The sequence below is a fragment of the Chionomys nivalis genome, chromosome 15, assembly GCF_950005125.1.
Source record: "Chionomys nivalis chromosome 15, mChiNiv1.1, whole genome shotgun sequence".
Taxonomy (NCBI): Eukaryota; Metazoa; Chordata; class Mammalia; order Rodentia; family Cricetidae; genus Chionomys; species Chionomys nivalis.
Window position 1 is genome coordinate 24,899,773 of NC_080100.1, and position 24,628 is coordinate 24,924,400.

A 24,628-nucleotide genomic window follows, 5' to 3' on the forward strand; every position below is an offset into this window, starting at 1 on the left:
ACAGGGACTCTAATCTTGGCTCCATTACTAATTAGCAGTGTGACTGAGGGCAAATCACTTAATCCCTCTGGCTTCAGCTTCCACCTATGTAGCCCAGAGGCAAGTTCTGTTTACCGGCCCCAGCAGACTCTGAAAGCTCAGTGGCAATGCTCCGTTCCCGCCAACAGGAGCAGGCTGTGCTGAAGGCTGGGTAGCTGGCTGGCACAGACATAGCACAGGGGAAGCCACCTCCTGTGGACTCCTGTGCCTCAGGACGAGGTGATCCAGCAGAGAGGAACCAGCGCGGCATCAACAAGGCCTGCCCAAATTAAAACAGGCAGGGTGATAAAGAAGGCTTCCTTCGTCTTTACGCTCACTTGGAAGACTGGGATCAAGTTGTGTGGACACCATCACAAGATGCTAACAATACACTCAACTTCCCATGCAACCCAGACTTGCAAAGATCAGAATTATAGCATGCCTAGAACCTTCCAATGCTTTCCCAGATAAAAATGATGTGAAGAAACATCTCTCTCCTCACTTCTGCCAGAAGCAACCACTATTAGAATTTACTTTGTGACCTGTGTGGTACCCCACCCCTATCCCACCCCCCACCCCTATTAAAAGAAGAACAAATTCTTAACAGTATTTCAGGAGCTAATTTGCAAAGTTCAGAGCGCTACCTCTGGAAGCAGCCATAGGGTTACTGCAAGTATTTGGTGGTCAAATCAGACAGCATATGGGCAGGCAGGTAGCTTAAAGGAAGGAGCTGGCAGGCATGGTGTGCTAAATTCATTAGATTTTCAAGATAGGATAGGAATCTGGGATTTCTTATGAAATACTCAAAAATTTGAAGACAGGCAACTGATTCCTATTTCTGGAGTATTCTAGATACCAAACAAATATCTATGAATAATATAATTATCTTAGAAGATTTTAAAATGTTCTTACACCCTTCTGTTTAAGACAAGTCATTGTATGGACATGGAAAGAAGAAAGTCTGCATTTGCCCTTAATGTACATTCCTTCAATGTATATTAAGTGACCCAAGCCTCAAGCTCCCTCCCAGGAATATAGTGGCTCTGTATGCACATCTAGTCTGCCTTGCTTTGCTCTCTGCACTGCGGATTCTGGCTCCAGGTTCATGAGGTTTTGGACTCACTGCTGAGGCTAATGAGAAAAACGAACCGAGAAAAGTAAAGCGTAAGCCAGCAGCTATGATCCTAATAGACTTGGTCTAGTTGGTTTGTTTCTCCTATTTCTATCTGGGAGGGGACGAGGGGTAGGGAGGAACACAGAGAGAGGAGGCAGTGTGCCTGAAGTGCATGCCCATACCTTGCTGGCGTCGTGTGTGCCGTGAGCCTGTAGGCCCTTGACCCTGGTACTGCGGGAAGCATTTAGAACACCTGCTCAGTCCCAGACAGGGAGTCTCCTGCCCAGAAGCATCTTTTACCTCCACCACAGTGAGATACTCCCTTGTTGTGAATAACAGGAGAAAGTACACTGAGCTTGGACTCACTGGAAGGTAGAAAGGAACACTAGCCAGTCACAGCGGTCACAAGGCACCCAAGAGGGTGTGTGTGTGTGTGTGTGTGTGTGTGTGAAGGGGGGGTGGCGGGGGGGTGCTGCCGTCCTGCTCCAGTACGGCAGCTCTCTCTGTCCAAAGACTCGGCTCTGTGGAGCTCATGGAGTGTGTCTGTACACCCTACCCTGTACCACAGGGACAGGACGGCACAGCCTCCAGGTGTACGCTCAGGAGACACTTGGACATGTTCCAGAAAGACTGGTGGCAACACACATTGAACTTCTCAGCACTGAAAATTAAAAGAACACTTTTTGAAATACAAATGATTGCTTTCAGACTTCATTTAGAAAGACTGAACTATTGACCGTGGACAGAGAGCGCACCGAGACCTGTAAGTCTGCAAAGGTCCCTCTTCCATGACGCGTTCTTTGGAGGGTTCTGAAGAACAAAGTTTACAAAAATGGGGCGGGGAGAGTGAGCGAGGGGAAACGGAGAAGTAGAGACGAGGAAAGGGGGGCTGAGGAAAACAGGACTCAAAACGGCACTCCATGCCCAGCGTGGAGCTCGTGCTAGGCTTCACCAGAACTAAAAACTCGAGCCAATGGACCTCTTGTTCTTCATTGAATTCCCTCTTCATTCTCCTTGTGCCATTTTTACAAAACTCCTGGCAGGAAGAGTGACGTATTCATTGTCATGACTGAGTCTCTGCAAAAAGGGCAGCTCCTGTGTTTCCATAGTCACACCCCTGCCAAAGCGGTACGATGTCTGGCCCATAAGCATAATGAATGACAGGCCCACACGCTGTTCTTATCCTTAGGCCATATGATATCCCAAGTGTTGCCCACACACGGGGAGCGACGTTAGAGGCGTGGTTCCCACACCTTACACCGAGGCACCCCAGGCACCAAAGCCAACTAGCAGGGCTATCGGTGCCTGCCTACCAACTCTAAGAACCCCGGCCTGGCACTACTCTGTTTCCATGTTCTTTTTCCTTTTGGGTTGACACGCATGACTTCTCCAATCTGTTACTGAAGTTCTAGGTCATAAATACCTATTAAGTGGGTTTTGCCCTAGCAATTTTGAATTGTTAGGTAACTTCTGACTAGGTCATTGTGAAAACATGAATAAAATACTCCAGGCATGAGAGTACTTAGGAAGTTCACTGCATCAGACTTTAATCAGCATCCTGCAGGAAGGACAACAATATTGAAATTTAACTTTTGCTATGTTATAAAAAAAAATCCACCATGGTGAATGAATGTTGTAGAATATTCGCCCCCCCCCAAAAAAAACATGCTAGTCTATGATTTAAATAGAATATTTTTTTTATTTCTTGTCTTACTTTATCTCAGTTTCCCAAGAACAGTTTTTAGTACATGTCGTCAAGATTTTTATTTTCCAAGATCTTCCATGCCAAGTTGGCCAATTTTCATTCCACTGAGGCCCTTCTGTTAATTCAAAAGCGTCTCCATTTGTCAACTCCAGGATATCAAAACAAGAACGCGCTCAAAGCTCCTTTGAAGGCTTCTCCGGACCTCCACACACAGCTGGGTTCGTGTGATGAACAAGGCCCGTCTAGATGCTTGGCTCTGGGCCTCTCCCACACCACAGTGGCTCCCTAGATGTGACATACTCCAACGACTCAGTGCCTCCCCACAACCATGGCCCCTGTGGGCATCCCCTGCAGTATCTTCTACGGTGTTCCCTATTTTTCCCGCCTTTCAAGGGTTGATGCTCTCTCCCCGTCAAGAGCAATGTCTGTTCACTCATCATTCATGTCGGCAAGGCTCGAGGAGTGACTCCATAAGTAATAACTAACTAGTAAACAATGAACTTTCGTTTATTACAGGAGTGAGGTGTTCTATTATTAAACTCCCAGGGCTGAGAAGACAGCTCAGTCAGTAAAGTACGTGTCAGGCAAGCACGAGGACCTGAGTTCAACTCCCGACATCCCCTTAAAAGCTGAGCACAACGAGGCATTCTTATGCTCTCATTGCTGGGGGTGGAGGGCGGCAGATACACTAAGACGCCTGGGGCTTGCTGCTGGCCAGTCAGCTTAGCCTCATCTGTGAGCCGCAGGTCCCAGTGAGAGACAGACACTGTTTCAAAAAGCAAGGAGGCCAGGATGGTCCCAGAGGAACAAAGCCTGAGGTTGACCTCTGGCCTCCATGCGCATACCCATGTGTGTGCACCTGCACACATTAACACACAATTAAAGAAACAAGCAAATAAATAACCCAAATAACATCCTACAAGCGCTGTTACTGTGTAAGAAAGCTTGATAAAGGCTCACATTCAAAACAAATAGCCAAGAGCAGACCAGTTCCTTAGAACAGGTCCAGTCCTCCTCATCCAACCTGCTAGAACCTGCTAGGACCAGAAGTGCTTGAGAGTCTGGACTGTTCTTTCTTTTGCACCTTGGTACTTGCATAAGTACAATGAATTACCTCAGAGAAGGGAGCACAAACCCAAACCTGAAGTTCCTTTACACTTTATACTGGCCGTGCACTGGGTAGTCTGAAAGTCATTTTGTACAATGGTTTTGGTGACCTGTGTTTTGACTGTGGACTGTCAGGTGCAGAATCCCCCACATGCGGCACCACGGTGACATCTTCAGCTATCCCAACAGGACCACGTATGCCAAGCGCTTGTGTGAAATCCGCCCCTTCCCTCACTGGCTCCTGACACCAGCAGGGAGCGCTCCTCCTCAGCTGGCTTGGTGACTGCCGGCTCCTCTCACCCTTTTTCTCCTCACTGGGTATTATCCACTCTTGTGGCTTCAACCACCACTCATACGCTAATGACTTCCAAATCTGTTTCACAGAATTGGCCCCTGCCCAGCTACAGACTAACCATTTACCAGACAAGTGTGCGCTTATCTACACAAATCCACTCAAGTAGGCTCCCAAGAAATGTGAAAAAAAAATACTTGGATGCTTCATATGCACTTGGATGCCTTGGAGTCCTCAAAACTCCAAAGGAAACACAAGGAAACTCACTTTCCCCCTAGGCACGTTCTCTCAGGCCCCAGCCAAGTCAGGATCGCTCAAGACAGTCACTCTTGACTCCTTCTTCGTCCTTCCCACCTGATCACCAATTTTACTCCCCGACACCCCTTATTTTTCCCATCCTCGATTCCTCGAATCTCCTTGGTCACGACCCCCACCACTTCTAGCATAGGTAACTTAATTCATCTTTTAATTCATTCCATGTCTCCAGCTAGGACCTCCCCAGTGCAGCTTCCTCCTGAGAGGAAGGGCTTTGCCCAGAAGCTGCAGCTCCCACTCTCCCCTCCATCCTTTTATCCCCTCCAGCCTTTATCCTCTGATGGAGGAAGGTCATTGGTTAAATAATAAAGAAACTGCTTGGCCCTCATAGGATAGAACATAGGTGGGTGGAGTAAACAGAACAGAATGCTGGGAGGAAGAGGAAGTGAGCTCAGACTCCATTTCCTCTCCTCTCTGGGGCAGATGCGATGAAGCTCCGACCCAGTATGGATGTAGGCTAGAATCTTCCCAGTAAGCGCACCTTGGGGTGCTACACAGATTATTAGAAATGGGCTAAATTAATACGTGAGAATTAGCCAAGAAGAGGCTAGATATAATGGGCCAAGCAGTGTTTAAAAGAATACAGTTTGTGTGTTGTTATTTCGGGGCATAAGCTAGCCAGGCAACCAGGAGCTGGGGCGGCAGGAACACAGGCCGCAGCTCCTACTACACCCCTCCATCCCATTCCCCCCTCCATCCCCTTCTCTCCACCCCATCCCCCCTCCATCCCCTTCTCTCCACCCCATTCTCCAGCCCTTTCTTTCCAGCTCCAGAGGAAACAGCAGGAGGTTGGCCCACCCACAGGACTGATACTATAGCCAAAGTTACAATCTAATCTCCACACCACAATCTCCTCCACCCTCTCTTTTCTAGGGTCATGGACGCTTCTTGGTTCTGATGCTAACCCTCTTATCTCAAGCAAAGCACTACCTGTACTTTAATATTCATTTTTCATGTTTATCACAACATATAGAGATAATATTCTCCCTTTTTCTACTTTCTCTCCTATTGATTTTTAAACTCCTTGAGCAGGCCATGGCCTTATGACCCTTTCACATCTAGGAGCACTTTATTTTCAAGACTTATTTAACAACTGGACCAAATGTATTCAAACGAAGTTCTTAGTAAGGACTTAGATACCTCAACTGTTCCCCACCACTCCTTTACATCCCAGAGAGTGAAGTAAACACATACATTTAGAAACAAAATGACAACCTTAGCTCAAATTGCTGTTAGTTTCTTTTCTAAATACAGAGGTTAAACCCACTCATAAAGGGCTGCAGGAATTCTGGGAGGAAAATGTATTACGCAATCATCCTGTGCATTTCAAATGCTGATTCTGGCTATCTCTGCCAGGCAAAGAGGAACTCTGAGTTTGCAGACAGCATGAACTGTGTGTACGTTATTCAGGGGCAGGCACTTTTATAAGTTCTTTAAATTCCCTATTGGGTTTAATTCTCATGACAACTCTATGACGTCAGTGTTACTCTCCTCCCTTGTTTTAGAGTACGACACCGAGACACAGGGAATGCCCCACAGCTAAGAGGCAGGGCTGGGAAATCTCAGCTCGGGAACACCACATGAAACTGTGAAATCCACAAGAGAAGAATCGGAGAACCCGAGGCAGGGGCCCAGGGCTCCAGCACCTACTGTCACTAAAATGGTGGTAGGAGGGACAAGACCAAAGACACAGCTGGAGGTCTTAGCTCTGGAATGGCAGGCCTCTGACTCAAGGTTGTCCTTACTTTACGCTCAGAACAAAGAACAAATGAAGCAAACACAACCCTACAGGGGCTGTCCTCTTAGGGCACCTTGTCAGTTACCTCGAGCACCCAGCAGCGGCAGATCGTGCCCTCCTTCCACCTTGTTGAGTTAATACTGTACGAGGGGACTTGTCACCTGCTGCTGCGAGCACGTGATAATCACATCCTGATTCAAAAGTCTGCGCTGAGGGGACGAAATGGAAAAATCCGTCTTAGAGGTCCCCTTCCAACTCTGAGCATACTTTTGATTAGTTGAGCTCCTCACTGAGCAGGTGCAAAGGCGAACACACCCAGAAGCCAGCCAGCCAAAGTGGCTGTGAGGAGCCAAGGTAGTGCCGCGGGGGGGGGGGTGAGCTTCAGCCCCCAGCCTGCACCTCCATCTGCTTCCCACCAGAGATGCACAGGGCATCCTATAGCTATGGAGCTTCCAGTGTTTCAAAATCTGAACCTCTGTCTTGTCTCACACAGACTCAGAATGAAGAGGGATAAGGAGCTGCTGTCCACAGCATAGGCACCTTCACCTACGGGCACTGGAGGCCTATCCAGGCTTTCCCCATTCCTGATCAGAGGAAGGGCTTTGCTACTTTAAAAAAAAAAAAAGTGAAATCTCCTTATTTCTAAATACCATTTAGGGGGAAAATACCGCAACACCATTCGAGCCAAACAAAACACACTTTCAGGCCAAAACACTTTGTAGGGAGACAGCTAAAAGCCTGCCTGAAAATGAAATGGCAAACAAATGAAGGAAAAAAAAAACTCTCATCTTAAAATGTAATTGTTCTAATATTTGTATTTCAAATGCACAGATACTGTCCTAAATGGGTCTTAATGTTTTAGTACTTTTCTAGTCAAGAATCTGAAATCTTTTACCCCCAAAGAATTCTGTCTGTTTTCCTTTTATTCTCAGACCTCAAAATCCTAGGCATCAGCTTAGACTACAAATGCTTTGCAAAAGAACAAGAGGGAAGGGGAGGGAAGGGGAAGGAAGGGGAAAGGGAAAGGAGGAGGAAGGAAGAAGGGGAGGAGGGCTCGCTCCACCTTAAATGTAAGAGTGGAATAGAAAAAAAAAAAACCCCAAAGATTTAGAAGCAATTGGTATTTGGCAGAAATCCTTCAATGAGGGTCATTTTTTCAAGAAGCAGATTGCATAACTGTTTGTGACCAAAGAGGGGACAAGAAGCCTGAAGGTTTATTCTGGCTCCTGGTTTGAGGGTCAGACCAGCAAGGTGGGGAAGTCATGATGGCAGAACAGGAGGCTGCTGGTCACATTCTGTCGCTAATTAGCATAAAGCTAAAGTTCTCCTATTCTCCTTTTGCTTCATCCAACTTGAACCAGTGCATAGTGCTGCGTCACTCTCTTCACAGTGGGTCTGCCTCATCACTTAAACTTGTCTGGAAACAGACACAGGCACATGCGCACGCGCGCGCACACACACACACACACACACAGGCATGCATGCACGTACGCACATACGCACACACCCCTGAGGTCTGCTTTCTAGGTGATTGTACAGTCCATCGAGTTGATGATCTAGATTAAGCACTGGAGTGGCAGGGATCTACACCCCAGGGATCCATAGGCCTGATATTGATCCTGGATTTGACTACATGCACAAAGTTTTGAGAAAGTATTGATCTGGAAGAGAGACTGGGTCACAGTGGCCAACTGTACCCCTGACCTGACAAACTCTTGGACTAGGAGACCAAGAGGCAGGAAAAGACATAAGGTCTCTTAGGTGAATGAGATCTTCCCTAAGGTCCCAATGGTGTTTGAGAACCAGACAACCACTCTGAATAAACAGAGCTAAAGGCTCCCTTTACCAGCTGACCAACTTACCTGGAGTGCTAGTTAATGATGCCATGCAGGACAGAAGGGATAGACAACTGTGACAGTTTCCTCTGTGTGTGTGACATCTTTCATCAATGTGCTGGATAAAGGAAGCCCGCCATTAAAGTTGCGGAAGGAAAACAATGTACAGAAGAGCAATCCAGCACATGTGGTAAGGAAGATGCCAACAAACCAATCCAATAAGTTAACTCAATAGAACACATGTAACACTGGCAATTCCGGGGTACAAATGACCACGACAACAGTGTAACACATGGGACGTGAACATATACAGGTTGGGGAAGAAACTGTAACTTAGTGGCCCACACTGTAACATGGCTGCCACAGTAACAGTCCTGTCCTCTAGGGGTATTAAAATTGGAAGATTCTCTTTTAGTCTAAAGAATAATTACAGATAAAAATGCACAAATTATTATACTGTATTACCCAAATTATTATACTGTTACTTTGGCAGACATATTACAATGTGGGCCCGTGTCCTTTATAAGAAGCTTCTTGAGACCAGACATAGGGAATAGCCTGTCCCTGTGGAGCTCAACAAAAACCTTACTCTTAAATGTTCTAATTCATCTCTTCACTCCCTATGTAATCCATCCTAAGGATCGTGGGTAAGTAAGCTCCGAGATTCTCCAATCACATGCCGAATGGTTCCCCACCACTTCAGTCTCATTTTAAGGACAACATAATTACTGTCTCCTTCGCTGTCACACCGGTACTGGAGAAATAAGATAAACGTCCAGGCTCAGGCTTGCTGAGGCCCTCTCAGCCCTCACTTGCTGCAAGATCCCGGGCAATTCCCCCAGCGCACACAGTCAGTCTTCCCTGGCCCTGAGGAAGTCCCAGTAGGAGTGTGGCACAAGTTCTTTGCCATTTCCTACCAGCTTCACCCCTGAACCCCATGTTTCTTCCACCTTTTCCTCTACGGCCCATGACTCAAGTCCAGAAAACACACAGAACTCTGCCTTCCTCTGTCAGTACTCCACTGGGGACATCCTTCCCGATCTCCTTTTCCTTCACTTGTCCATCAGATCCCAGCTCATGTCCCCTGAATCCAACCCTCCTGTGTTCCTGCAGCTTAACACATACGCCTTTGACAGTCGACAGAAATAGCTCACGAAACCATCTTACTCAGCAAACTGGATGCGTTGATGTTTTTTTTTTCCCTTAAGGAAAATGTCATGCAACAAATATGACAGTTTTGATATACAAGAACACAGAAATGAGCAAAACATAAAAAGGTACTAAATCAGAAGTAAGAACGCACAATTTAAACACTAAGAGACGTTAATGGAAATAAATCGTGCGTGATGTGCGATGCAGCCACCACGGGGCGAATGAGGAGAGGCTGAAACCCAGCTCCATTTCTGACAGCCTCTCGTTCCCCACAGAGCTTGGGGGCAGGGGGATGTCTCTCATGTGTTACTCAATGAGGAAACAAAAGGGTTAAGAGTCTCATGATCTGTAAAGAGCAAAGTCATGACTCCAAGGTCTCAATTCTGAGTCATGTTATGATGCAACTTTACTTGAAAGCCTTTGACTTGATGATGATGATGGTGGTGGTTGTGGTAAGAATGACAAATCATTCTGATAAATCTGATAGGCATTTATTGATGGTTCACTATTTGCTCAGTTCAGTGCCGGGGTGGCGGCATATGCCTTTAGTCCTAGAAGTTGGGAGGCAAAGGCAGGAGGCAGGAGAATCTCTGTGACTTTAAGGCCAGTCTTGCCTATATGGTGAGTTCTAGGATATCCAGGACTACATAGACAAACCCTGTCTCGAAACACAAAAACAACAACAAATCTAGCCATTTCTAGAAACTTTTCTGCAAGGGATATTGGAAAAAATGGCAAAGATGTTCCCTGTTCACCTGCACTGTCTATGAGAAGACCAGAGTGCGCATCATGTGTAGACACTGAAGGTCCCACCTCTGTAAGCATTCTGGCCACCTCTCTTGCAGCACTCTTATGAGTTTCTTAAGAATGCATGCGAATTTAGGTAAAACCTGCAAGCATTCCTTTTTAAATTGTTCTGACTTTTCCCTAGATGTCTGCAGAGCTCCTGCCTGCCCTCTCCAGAAACACAACTTGTTTCTTGCCAGGCTCAGACAGTTTGGGCTCACGCCCCACAGAGATGCTTGATTCACAGTCCCCCAACTTGTTCTCCCCTAGTCTTACCACTATCAAAAAAATGGTACAGACACTTTCCAAAAGCGACTTGCAAAAACCACAGGCCAGGTGTGGCGGTCCCTGCGTATCATCTCAGCCCCTGGGAGACTGAGGCAGGAGGCAGTTCAGCCAAGACTATACAACAGGATCCTGCCTCAGCTTCCCCAAAACAAAGCAGAGGAAAGCCCTAGCACTTCTTGATCCACCCCTTCCTGCACAGGAGAGGCTACACCTCCTCTGCATGCCTGTGTGGTAGCTACAGCCTCATTCATTTTGCAACCAAACACTGCCCACTCTGCTCACTGCTAGCCCCAGAGTCAGCCATGCGAGCCTCTTGCTTGTGCTTCTCGCACGCCACCATCCTTGCTCCTCACACGCTTATTCTGCACAGAGCAGCCATGGTCACCATCCAAAAATAGCCATCAGACCCTGTCACTGTGGATTTAAAACTGGGGCCAAGTCTTATAAACACACTCCACTTTCTCTCCCATGACCCTGGCAGGCCCCGTTTCCCTTCCACACACGCCTCTTTCCTTTCAGTCACCATGGCCTCCCTCCTTCTGTTCCTCATGTGCAACCAGGCCCGGACCCTCTCAGGAACGTGCATATGTTATTCCTGCTGCACGGAACCTCCTTCCCTGGACCTCTCTATAGGTTCTATGTATTGCTCAGGTCTGACTTGGCATTCACTTGCTCAGCAAGCCCTCTGGCATCGCCTTGGGAAAGAAATGGCCCCTAGTGACCTCTCACAAGTCCTGCCGCCCACCCACACAGTCCTCACCTTTCACCACTGAGCCCTTAGAGTACCCATTGGTATCTCGGCATGTGATTCTTGCTTACTGCCTGGTTCTCCCCAAGCGACAGGCACATGTCACCGAGTGAGAGAAACCCAGCTCACTTCTTCAGTGCTAAAACCCCCAGCAGTTATAAAAACTCCCAAACACACAAAAAGGTATGGAGGAAATATGTCAAATAAGCCAGATAAATGACTTTGTTAAATGTAACATTATGCATAATTATGCATCATGGAAGACGATTAATTTAATCTACTTTTTAAGTCATATTACAAAAGAACTTGGGGAAGAAAGGGTTTACATCACTCACAGTTCCATATAATGGTTTTATCATCAAAAGCATTCAGGACAGGAACTCACCGAAGGCAGGAACCTGGAGGCAGGAGCTGATGCAGAGGCCATGGAGAGGTGCTGCTTACTGGCTTGCTACCCATGCTTACTCAGGCTGCTTTCTTATAGAACCCAGGACTGCCCAGCCCTCAGGGGTGGCACCAACCACAATGGGCTGAGCCCTCCCCCAATTGGTCACTGGTTAATAAAATGCCTTACAGCTAGATCTTATGGAGACAATTTCTCAACTAAGGTTCCTTCCTCTCTAATAACTCTAGCTTGTGTCAAGTTGACATAAAATTAGTCAGTACAATGTCTAAATATGCACAGAAATCAATCTATTAAAAGAATTCGTCTCCAAGTTTCCTCAATTTTTATTAAGTAAGTATATTACCTGTGTCATTTTTTGAAGCTTTTTCCACTTTTTTTCCCTTGAGACAGATACTCACTATGTGGAGCTAACTGACTTGAAGCTCACTATGCAAACCAAACTCACAGAGATCCACTGATCTGCCTGCCTCTGCCTCCCAAGTCCAACTGGGATTAATGGTGTGTCTACCACACTCTAAAGACAGGTCAATTTCTAAAAACGCACAGATGTAGAATAACAACAAAGAACTCCCACTAGAGAAACAGCAGCTAATAAAATGAGCAAGTATTTTTTTCTGAATTCTCAATTATGGAACAAAATGACACAAGCCACATTAAAAGTCTTTCATTTCTGACCCAGAAAAGAATCTGCAAGTTCCTGGAAGCTGTGGTTTGATGGCTTATGTCCCCCAGGGGTCCACTGTGCTGGGTTCTAAGGTCCTTGGGGCTGGGGATTAGAGAGGAGCTTTGTTTGAGAGGTGGAAATCAGTGGAGGGTCTTTGGGTCATTCTAGATGTGTGCTCAGAAGGAACTGTGGGATCCCAGCCCCCAAGGGACCAAGCTTATCACACAGATGACAACGGAAGGACGTTAATGTCTAAATCACATTTCAGGGGCCATTTACTTCCCAGAGCACCCTGCTGTCTTTCCTCTTCGAGAGTTAAGAGGTTCATGCAAAGCTGGGTGAGGTGGCTGAACCCTGCAATCCCAGTACTTGGGGATAAGCCAGCCTGGGCTACAGAGTGAGGCCCTGCCTCAAAAGAAAACCAAGCAAGCAAACAACAGCAGCAACAACAACAAAATCTTATAAAAAAAAATCATAAAAAGCGCTTTTGATGACCTCTTTCAAAAGCACAAACAAAAGGCAGACCTAGCTCTGTAGCTTCTTCCACATCATTGTCCTGGAAGCGTTTAAGTCTGACCCCAACAACACAGCCTGTGGCACATGGTAAGACAGCGTGCACGGTGTCTCGAAAAACAAACAAAGACAAGGTTCAGGGCTTTGACTGTTGGGAGCTGGAAATGTCCAGAACAGAGTCCTCTCTAGCTTCATTGAGCCTGGCCTTCAGGAAACGGTTGGCTACGTCCTGAACTTAGTCCCGAGTCTGAGTCTTCATGCCAACACAACACAGCTGGCTGCCTACCTGCCATAACAAACTCCTTGCTTCTCACAAGGAGAAATTGTGGAAAGTGACCCCAACCCCAAGGGAAGCAAGCTAACTCCTGTTTCCAGAGGAGGAGCAGGGAGTGATATCGGCTGTGGGAAACACTGGCATGAATGGAAATATGATATATGATAAAAGGTTGACCTTGCAGGAGGCCCCTGACTATGTCTATAACACCCGTGATGACCACAAAGTTCACGATTCATAAAATGATCTTCGTTTGCTTAGCTATAAGAGGAAATGAAATGTAAGGCCAGCATTTGCCATGAAGGTGACTTCTGTGACTTCTGAGACTCTGTGCCATCCCAAAACCTATATATGTGCGCACTGCGGACCCACAAATCGCACATTGGTCACAACTGCTACCAACATTCAAAACTGTCACAGTTCATGAGAGCCAGTGCAGTTTCACGTACTGTTGTGAGAGGCACAACTGTCCTTGTCTCGTGGGAAGATGGCATGCTGGAATTTCTCACTCAGAATACATCCCATGCATCCTAGATTTACGAGGAAACTTATTACCCAAGATGATCTCACAAAAGCATGCACTCTCCCTCACAGTCGCAGAAGGTGTGCCCTTCCCAGAAGATGTAGAAGCAGTTTTCAGCCTAGAGGCCCAAGGAATTGTCACCTAAGTTTAATATAAGTCATCTGTAAATGTCAACAAGGTGATGTAATGGCGCGGCTGCTCATCCAGCAGGTTGAACAAGCAGACGGCAGTGTTTGTGTTCACTCAAAAGTAACATCATGCACTTCCTTTGGAAAGCACAGGACGGGGGGGGGGGGGGGGGAGGCAGGATTTGCGGCTTGCTACTTTCCTCCAGTGACGACCAATGACTGAGTGGACCTCCTGGCTCCACAATGCAGCGGTTGCTCCTGTGTGTAACTCCAGGGGCAAGGGCACCTGAGTCCGGGGGCACTGGGGCCTATTCAGTGCCTGGCAAAAACAGACACACCCACCACTGACTGAGTCAGCTCTAACCTTGAAGAATGTATCACAGGACTGCTCAATACAACTAGAGACGGAAAAAACTCGTCTTCAATTTAAAAAAAACAGACACTAATAACAAAGACCCAAGGCTGACGACCTGAGTTAGATCCCTGTAACCCTCTGGGCGGAAGGAGAAAACGGTCCCTTGGCAGTTGGCCTGTCCTCCACACATGCACTGTGGCATGAGCCACCACACATGCGTACTCACACGCAAATACATAAATGCTTTGCTTTTAAAAACTCAACATATTTCTCAGCGACCAGGAACAATATTGCGTCAGGACGCCCTGAAATGGCCTTCGTGACCCGGGTAATTTATAAAACGACACATTCTACCTAGAAATTCTCTGGTATTAAGAACACTCAGTTGTCATCACCCTATCAGGTTGGGGTATATTTGGCAAGCCTTCTCTACTGGTAAGCTCCAAGAGCTGGCATCGCCACCCACTCAACAGGGACCCAAACAGACACAGAACATACTCAAGTTCACACCACGCTGGGAACGGGAATGGGATTTCCTCCTACCCTATAACCGTACCGCGTACTCTCAGATACTGGGAATTCAGGGGACTTAAAAGAGCAATGGCGCTTCAGTTGCTCCACACAGAAATAATCCACCTAAGCGTCTGGAGTGTAATCTTGGCATCTTTCTATGAAGTGGCATGAGACTGACCACACACATAAGCATGCACACACACACTCCAACGCCAAAACGCAGACTGTCTTACACATGCCACCTTGTCATCTGGCTCATAGATGATGAGTTCTCAGCATCTGCCCCCCCACGTCACTGTTCCTCCTTTACATGTGAATATCACAATCCATCCTATCACTGAGCATGGAAGCCGTTTCCAGTGTGTAACTTGTATAAACAACATAACAGAATGGGCAAATCACAGGGATGTTCTAGGGTGTATATTGTGGGGGAGCTGATGGAGGAGGGTCATCTTTCTATCTGTTGTTTCATTGGTTAAGTAATAAAGAAACTGTTTGGCCTTTAATAGGACAGAAAATTAGATAGGCGGAGTAGACAGAACAGAATGCTGGGAGAATGAAGCCGAGTGAGGAGTCGCCATGATTCTCCCACTCCAGACAGACGTAGGTTAAGATCTTTCCTGGTAAGCCAGCTCGTGGTGCTACACAAGATATTAAAAATGGGTTAGATCAATATGTAAGAGCTAGCCAATAAGAGGCTGGAGCTAATGGGCCAAACAATGTTTAAAAGAATACAGTTTCTGTGTAATTATTTCGGGTATAAAGCTAGCCGTGCGGGTGGCCAGGTGCCAGGAACTTAGCCCGCCACTCCTAACACTACAGGGAGCAGCCCCTCAACATCTGTAGGCATATCCCGCCTCCCCGGTCTCCCTTCTGATACATGTCACTAACTTCTTCCCGCCAAGTTGGTGATCCCTGTGGGAAAGACCGGGCTCCCAGCTGGAGCACCCACACACTGGCGTGGTGAGGCCAGACTATGGCTGTAGCTGGTTTCTATATACATGCTTTTTTTTTTTCCTTCATCCCCTCATGGTTTAAATTCCTAGGGGTAGAAATGCCTGACTAAGGGACAGGGCACATTTTTGAGGCTTTTGATGAGTAATACAAAATTGCCCTCCTGGAAAGTCACAACAACTCAAACATCCGCCAGGAGCATCACGAAACAACAATTTCCACAGCCTGCAGGGTTTGCTAGATTTGATTTCAAATAGCCGAGTTCTGCCAGGGCCATAAGGTCTAAAGAGCAAAATCGCTGATAAGATACATTTAGAAGAAAGGTAAACATTCAAGGCACGGCTGCTCAACCTCAAAAGTACCTATGTTCTCAAACAGTGGAGACAAAATGCGGAGGGTACCAGACACCAGCAGACTGACAGGTGACTCCAGGAACATCCAATGCACAGCCAGGAAGGGACATGGTGCAGTTACACATGCCGATCTGGACACTGTTAGGGTTGGGAGTTTGGGCTTTAATAACACTCTATTGTTTTTTTTTAAATACTCTATATAATAGAGTAAAAAAATTTAAACGAGAAATTACATATTCTTTCATATTATATAAATGCTCTCACAGCTAATGTACCAATCTGACAGGCTCAACATTCCTTTATATATTTATTTAGCAAATATGGGGTGCCTGCAACGGACACTACGCCAGTGCTGAGGACACATGGAAACCGACAGTGGTGGACCCCTCAGGGTGATGCTACTTTAGAATCCTAGAGTTGAGAGTCAGTACAAGCAGGTTGAGATGACAGCCGCCAGTGACTGTTCCCAGGCAAACCGTGGCACCTTTAGGGCTCAGTTTCTTTACCTATCAAACTCCAGGGCCTTCTGAGGTCCCTCTGCTCCTCTCAAGGTGCACTAGGTTGTTTGAACCCTGAATTTATATTTTCCCAAGAGCTCTCTATCTAGATCTTACACAGGCTCTCCCCTGAAAGCATCTGTTAAAACTGCAGTAAAACGGGGTGACCCAGGTACCCTAATGTAAACACGGAGTAAAGTTCCCGTCAGACAGATTTTGCTCTCAACTTTGTTTCTTTGGAGAAGCTTCTCGACTGTTCTCACCTTATTCACGGCTATGCTACAAACACAAAGGCATAAAGAATGGCAAAGCGGTGGGTCTCCAGGCCTGCTGTGTGGAAACAGCTGGCATCTTGTCATCTGCCTCAGTGTTTACGGTGGCACTCTGGTTGGCCACAGGGGTTAAAGCATGTAGCTCCTGGCAATAGATTCTCATCTCCTTCCTACCCCCACTGGAGCTCAACCAACCCACATAATTCTGTCGACAAAATGATTGCAACTCAACTGCCCCGTTAGCGTTTTCTAATATTAGACGTGGGAAACACTACATCTGTCACCACTTGTCATTTTCCACCAGATGTTCCTGCTACCACCCTTTCAACTGTCCTCCGATCTAGGGACTCCTTGCAGAAGTCTGCTCTGGGGAGCAGACACAGCACCAAACCACACATACCTTCAGGAAGTAACACCGCCTCCTAGTGGCCCTTCGAAGTACTACCACTTAGCAAGATCAGTCTCAACTCTAGCTGGGTGTGCTGATTCCAACTGGTTCAGCCTTATAAAACCAAAATAATAAATAATAGCCAAGATTTTCCGCACGATTCAAAAGTATAATGGGAAACGAAACAAAACAATCCACCAGATGGTTTCCCCTCACCTTCCAACGCTAAGTCGCAAGGCTTTTGAGCACCAAGTTGAGTTTCCTTTGGCTGCAGCCAGAAGGAGCATATATGGGCATATGTGGCATCACTCGAGACAATGTAAAACAACTGGAATGCCTGTCCTTCTGCAATCCGTGGGGGTCTGCAAGGCAACTGCTTGAAAGTGCTTTGAATTTCTCGGCCTCTACACTCTCCATCTCTCCACCCCCAGCACCGGCTATTTGCCTGCAGTGCAAGCACGAAAATGACCAGAGCTGCTCGGCTCAAGACTGAGGCTTTCGGAGTCCATTCTTCCCTTACTGTCTGCACAGCTTGAACCCCAGCAAGTAGGGAAATACAGTTATCTTATGTGAAGCAAGCTGCTATCATCAGGAATCAGCCAGTCCGGAGGGGACATTTAAGAAGAAAAATCAAACTCTCCTTCTGCAAGGATGAGAGAACGCCTAATACGGAACAGGAGCCCAATCGTCAATCTGCAGAGACCCGACTCTTATTACACGGCTACGGCCACTGCTTGGCATCAAACCCACTTCCCAAGCTTTCAATTAATATAAAGGAACATATATTTAGAATGACAAACAGATTAGGAGTTGGGAAGAGGAAATACCACAAGTTCCTGCTATTTCCCAAAATAGAGCAGGCACACACACATTCCTCCGGTGAGAATAAAGTACCTGAGTGAAACACACACTCTGAACAGCTCATTAGCGATCCCCACGCCCAGAGAACCTAAACAGCCACACACGAATAGGCGCCAGAAACTCTTACTCCCGTGCAAATGGCATTTCACTGGGGTCAACAGTGAAAATTCGGGCTAAATCTCTCTCGGAAATCACTACGGTTTACTAAAAAGGGCCTTGTTTTGTTTTGTTTTTAGCATTTCCGACTTGGATTTCGTGGCAGAAGAATGAGGAGCAACTGGCTTAAGGCAACAGTTTGAGAGTGTGTGAACTATAACAGACGTGGTAGGTCAAGGGTCAGAACCAAGGTGGAGAGCTCAGATAAAGACTCCTTCCTGACTAAGAATTCTGACCAGTGCTGGATGGTGGCGGTGCATGCCTTTAATCCCAGCACCTGAGAGGCAGAGACAAGTAGATCTCTGTGAGTTCAAGGCCAGCCTCGAACCTCAAACACAGAGAAACACTGTTTCGAACCACCCCCCAATAATAATAATAATAATAATAATTATAATCTTGACCAAAAACCAGACAAGATTATTTTTTAATAACTTTATCTACTTGTTCATTTATTCAACAAATAAAGCCCAGAGTAGGTGGTGTCTCGGCTGCATGTGCAACAGGAATCAGCAAGACCTCGCCCTGAACTCCTGACGCCACCAGCCCATGAGGACTCTCCCAGAGTCTGCTTCTGCCACACAGCTCTAAACAGAGGCAGCATACCAACCCCAGCACATTCTGGAAAACTCCCCTCCTCCCTGACCCCCAGCACAGCACCATGGTGGCCCTGGGTTGCCTAGGGCATCGGCACTTACAGTGCCCCCTGCCTGAGCTACACCTCCCCATTCACCAAAATCCCAGGCTGCTTCTCCTGAGAACTCTGTGCTCAGCTCCACCTTCCTATGCCAACTAGGCTCCTTTGGCCCCCACCCCTCAGGCTGCATCCTCACCGTGCACCCCCAGTTCAGCCATGCTAGTCCATCAGTCCTTGCCACTACCTGGCATCGTCTTCATTGGTCCCCGATTTAAACTCATGGAAACTCATGACAGCCAGGTGTTTAACCTGCACACAACTGAATCTCAGTTCCCTGAAAACTGCCCAGAATATTAACAGAAGGCATATGAACACTGTTTATGAAGAACAAATATGGACAGTAGTAGTAACACTTTTGTATTGGCACCACAATGTTAGCTCCCAAATAACAAAGGAAAAAAAGCCACGCCCTAAATACTAACAGAGTCAATTGGGTTTCAATTAAATTTTTGAAAGGATCTGCACAGCTTCTGGAAAAAAAAACAAAACAACAACAAACAAACAAAACCCATAGCCTCCACCTATAGTCACATCAGGCTACTCAATGCCGCAGGTTCCAATGCCAGCATTAGCACCACCTGAGCTCGACAGTTCATTCTGCTTCCAAAAAATCACTCAAGAGATGCCAAGGACAAATATTTTCAAAAGCATCCTTCCCCTAAGAGTTGGCAGTAATCCTTTCCCAGCCTATAAAGGTGTGAAAGCAGTTTATTCACACTGAAGTAGAAGATGGTGTGATCTACCACAGAAAGCACAGGTTTTAACCTAGTGGCAAGCAAACTTTCTGAAACATAAAACCATTCTGTCGATTTAATAAAAGCCATGAACATTCAATGCATATTCTAAACCATTTAAACTCTTAAGATAAAAAAAAAAAAAAAAAGGACAGGGTCTCATTATGTAGCCCTGACTTGGAACTCTGTGGCTTAGGCTAGCCTAGAACTCGCAGAGATCCATCTGCCCCTGCCTGCTGAATGCTGGGATTAAAAGTACCACACCTGCCTTGGTAGATTATTCTTATAATTACACATTTGTTCCTTTCTGTTGTTGAAACAAGGCCCAAGCTGTCATTAAGGGAATGACTTTAGGTCCTACCCATCAAAGCTCTCCTTTCACAGCAAAGACGCCACAAGCCCCTGTGGGTCACTCTGGAGTCATAAAAGCAAAGGATATGCACTGGGCAGAGCAGGCATCCACTTCCTGCAAAGGGAAGAAGCAACTCACTGCTGTCTTTGGGCCCTGGGAATAACTAGAATCCACTTAAAAGCCTCAAAAAAAAAAAAGTACTTTACAATAATTTCACAGCAAGATATCAGAAAGAATGTATATACCTATCAAGAAAGAGAAACTCAAGTGAATTACGGTTTGTCCTTAATGGAGTTCTCAGCTGCTGTGAGAGAGTGAGGCGGCTTTTCTTCCGGGACTGATGGCAAGGGTCAGGATGTTGGACTCTGCAGGGGGAGGCTAAGAAGCTGGCACAGAACAGGGCATACAATGTATCCCAGTCAGTCAGAAGACAAAGGAGCAAAATGTTTGCAGAGCACTGGGCTATATTCGGAGAAGAAAGCCAAGAGTCTGGAAGCCTGGTTCTTACTGATGCTGTGGGGGTATGGCGGGGTAGAGGTGCGCTTTTTACTCTGAACTTTCTGTAACTATTGAGTCTTCTCAATATGAAGAGACATCCCCCAATTAATATGACAACATCTTCACGTGATCATTTATACTACTACTAACAATGCTCCCAAGAATGAGTCTTCAGAACCAAAAGTTTCTTTTAAAAAACTTAGCAAATTTTCACTTGGTTTAATAGCACAGTGCCCGGTTCTCATTTCCCAGAAGAGAATCCAAGTATCCACTTACTTAGCACCTAGAGCGTTGTGAGCTCACCTAGTACAAAGCAAATACACCTCAGTTCAACTCTGGCAGAGCCAGCAGCTGCCCAGGCCTCCTTGAAAAATATACCTCCTACTTAAACTGAACTTAAAGCTCTCCAGAGAAGCCTCCAAAGGGACACAGTTTCCACCTGGATGTAAGACAGAAAGGAACAAAGAGAACAATGTAGTGTTTTTAAAAGCATGGGCTATGCTGAGTAGGCTTTCCTTGGAAAGGCTTAAACTAGAAGCCTCTGCTCTTAGTGCAGTATGACTTCGGGTCCGCTTCAAAATAATCGTGTAAGGGGAGGGGAGAGCATCAACTGCAAAAAACAAATGCTTTAGTTTTTCATGGTGGGGGAAGGTTACTTTAAATATATGTGGGCACCACTTTGGAGGGGGGGGTTGTTTTTTGAGACAGGGTTTCTCTGTGTAACAATCCTGGCTGTCCTGGACCTCAAACTCACTGACATCCACCTGCCTCTGCCTCCCAAATGCTGGGATTAAAGACTGTGCACCATCGCCGCCACCGCACGATCTGGGCAGCACTTTTGAACCCCTGACTAAATAGTCACATCAACCTGACTCTAAGCAATTTTGTTGAATTAAATATGCAACTGAAAACAAATTGAATGACAAACTTTAAACTCAAAGTTTTGCTGGGAAAAAAACCACACCGTATTTAAGGAAACACAAAGTAAATGCAAAGAATGTATTTCTATGTAAATGTCAGTCAATAAAGGCACACATGTCCTGTCAATATCTCACTGCTTTAAGCACACATACAAAAATGAACACAAAGATAACCCAAGTGTAAATGAAAGACTGTGGCAGCTGAAGACGGGGCCGGAATCACATTACTCAGGCTCTCATGTAAGTTCACAACACATTCTGTGCAGTTTTCTACGCGTCTGAATTCACGATCTGTGATTTTAGAGAACACATCAGGAATGCCACCAATCACGAAGCCTAACGTCGCTCGCCTACACTTTAACTAGGGGTTTAGGAAGTTTAGCGCCTTCGGACACAAGCACCTAGAAATATAGACAGGTCAGTCAAATGCACCATAAAAACAGAAAGGACGAGGAACTACTTTGCGGAGGCACAGAGGCAAGAAATCATCTGGCAGGTCCCAGTTCCAGATGGGGAATTAAAGGTCCTTCCCGTCCCCCACCAGGTCACCTCTGGCCTTGGAACTCACCGCCCTTTGCGCCGCACAAGTTCGGCGCGGTGCAGTACGTGCCCACGCGGGCAGCACGGTTGACCCTCGGCTGGCACGGACGGCGCGAGCCCGAGCAGCGCTACCCCAGAGCCGGGGACGCGCCCCCCCCCCGCCCCCGCACGCGCTCCAGGCTGCCGCGCCGCGCCCCCGCACTCACCCGCCGCTCCCGCGCCGCTATCTTGCCATCCCAGCCGGCCGCCGCCCCGGGGCAGCACGGACCCTGCAACCCGGGACTGCAATCGCGAAGGAGCCGGCCGACGACAGCCACCTTTCCGGCCTCCCTGTCCCCTCGCAGGCCGGCTCCAGAGGCCACCGACGACGGGCCGCCGCTACCCTCCCAGAACCCCGAGAGCCACCGCAGCGCCAGGCGACGATAACGGCCGCGGCCACAGCCGAGACGCTCCGGCGCGGACTGCGCGCCCGGGGGCGGCGCCTGCAAAAAGCTTGGCGGGGGGCGCAGCACCCAGGCCCCGCCCAGGCCCCGCCCCGCGCGCCCGTACCCCCTTCCTCCCCTCGCCGGCCCCGTCGCGCGCACCGGGCGCGGGCCCGAGAGGGCGCGCGTGAGTCGGAGCCTCTCGGTCGCGCGCGGGCCCAGCGCCCAGGGTGGTGCCTCTGCTGAGACTCGGGTCGCGCCGCAAGCCTTGCAAGGTCACCGAGCCGCGGGAGAGAGCGCGGCGGCCCTGCCGGTGCAAAGCCTCAGGAAAGGCCCGTGGAAACCAGGCGGCCCTGCGGGAACCAGCGCAGTACCCGTACCGCTGTCACTGGGCTTTGCAAACCTTGCATGGAGGAGGAAACCGGGGTCGCCCCGAAAATGTACACGGACACCAGCCTCTGTCTTAGGCACGTCTGTTGGCTATATATATATATATATATTTTTTAATTTTGTGTATTACCTAAACTGCCCCGAGGGCCAAGGCGCTGCCGTTCAGGTCCCCTTCCTTCTTGGTGCGGGATCTCTAAGCTCCTGAGGGCCCGCGGGGGCATTCTGAGAACATCCTGGAGCCATCTAGGCGTGCCTCCGAGGCGTGGTGGGCTTATTTGTACAGAGAAGAAACGGATCCCTTAATGGGGTGAGATTTTTCCTCCGTGCATTGTTCCTATTTCCGCAGTTTCACTTGGCCTCGGTGTTCCTCCAGAGGAAAGCACTAAAAGAAATTAGTTGGAGAGGGTTTTGTAGCGCAGAATCGTGGTTTGAAGATGTTTACGCTCTGTGCCGGACGCTTTTGATGGTGTTCTCTTTAGCACAATTAATTTTTGCAAAGTTCCGAAATGTGCCGGACAGGAGCCACTGGCACGCTGTCACAAGGCTCTGCAGACACACCTTTAAGGGGAGTTTGTTTTCCTCTGTGACTTATCTGATGCACCAAGGCCAAGGACTTTGTGAGAGACCTTTGCCTGAAATTCTAGACTCTAGAATCTAGAGCAATTTGCAAATTGGCAGGATGAAGTTTATTTTCTAAAGTAAATATTCCCTGTTTATAATTTAACTCTCAAATGGGCAAGAAACCTCCTGAAAAATACACTGCGTGGAAAATAAATTCCTTAAACAATACTGTCTTCCAGAAGATGATCACTAAGAGTGTCCGAGTGGCCACCTCCATTAAATTGTGTAATCTGAACACGAACTGCCTCCTGCTGTCCATATGCCTATTTCTAGTCTGTACTAGTCCCCCCTAAACACATTTAAGTTGTACCATAATTGCTTTTTCTTTAGCCTCATTCTTTCCCACGGCTTGAGAAACTTATTACTCATATTGGCAAATCCTTTCTTTTCTATTAGACACAGTTCACAGAACATCTAGGAGCCAGCAAAGGTATTTTCATTTGTTTTGAAGTCAGAAGAGAAAATAGATTGAAGGGTTTTAATATACATTGATGTATATTCTCTCTTTGTATTTAAGGCACACAAAATACAAGCATCTAAATCAGGAATAACTAAAGAGACTCAAAGATAGCTAGAGCCCAGGAAAATCATGGCAAACCCTTTGTTGCCCAGGACTGCGGAATCCTTTTCCACGGAAAAAAAATTAAAATCCAGACAACATGACAGCCTTATGCTTTCACCTTACGTAAAATGCTGACCCCTGTGGCCTCGCTTTCTCTGCATATATTCGCTATTTAACCCTCACAACACACCTGTGAACTGGGTTCTGTTCCCACTTGTAGGGGCGGATGCAGCTTTTCATGGGGCCTGAAAAGTGTGCAGTTTGGGTGGTCCTCTTAAGAGAGAAAACCAAACAAATCAGCACGTCCAACCTGCTCCAGCAGCCCTTAGCACCCAGTGGACATCCAGCTGGAAAGAGACCTCTGTTCAGCCCATGGTGGTTAAACTATCTTACTCTTACAAATTGTACAAAAATAAAAAAATTTAAAAAAACACATGATCACATAAACACATTGCCAAAGTTGTTTTTTTTTTTTCCGTAGGTGTGAATAAAAGCTACCCAGAAGCTCGTGCACCACAGAAAAACCTGCCTTGTGTGCCCATTTCATGGGTAAGAACTTGGGAATTTGTCATAGCTTGGTAGGAATACCATAGCAACTGCATTGTACCGAGGAATGGTTGGGGGAGCTGCAGTGTTCACACTTCTCCGTGAGAGATCATGAGTTTTATGTTTACACAAAGTAGTAGATAATATTTGCTGTAAAGCAACTGCTTTAGAAATGCCTTAGCAATTTTAGATATGACCAATCCATTACTCATTTGGGGGCGTTTGATAAGATTCTGCAATCAGCAATGGTCGGAGTAAATTCTTTTCTATGTGTTGTATAAAAATGTGAATTAACAAGTATGGATTCTTAAAGGAATCACAACTCAATCACGAGTGCCGTAGATAGGCACCATTTTTATAGACCTTTCCGGGAGCCATTTGGTTTATAAATACC

At 47.0% G+C, this 24,628-nt stretch overlaps 1 protein-coding gene across 2 annotated transcripts in view; it reads right to left on the bottom strand.

Annotated features, from left to right (window-relative positions):
- The window catches only part of Lifr (LIF receptor subunit alpha), a 65,839-nt gene extending 43,048 nt beyond the window's left edge, over positions 1-22,791 (bottom strand). The window contains exon 1 of one of the 2 annotated variants that reach the window (XM_057789556.1): positions 22,636-22,791. The gene's annotated coding sequence lies outside the window, so the exon portion shown is untranslated. Of the gene's footprint in view, positions 1-21,899; positions 22,183-22,635 lie in introns of those variants that run through there. The other variant, XM_057789555.1, reaches the window with a different exon arrangement.
- Positions 22,792-24,628: the final 1,837 nt, after the last annotated feature.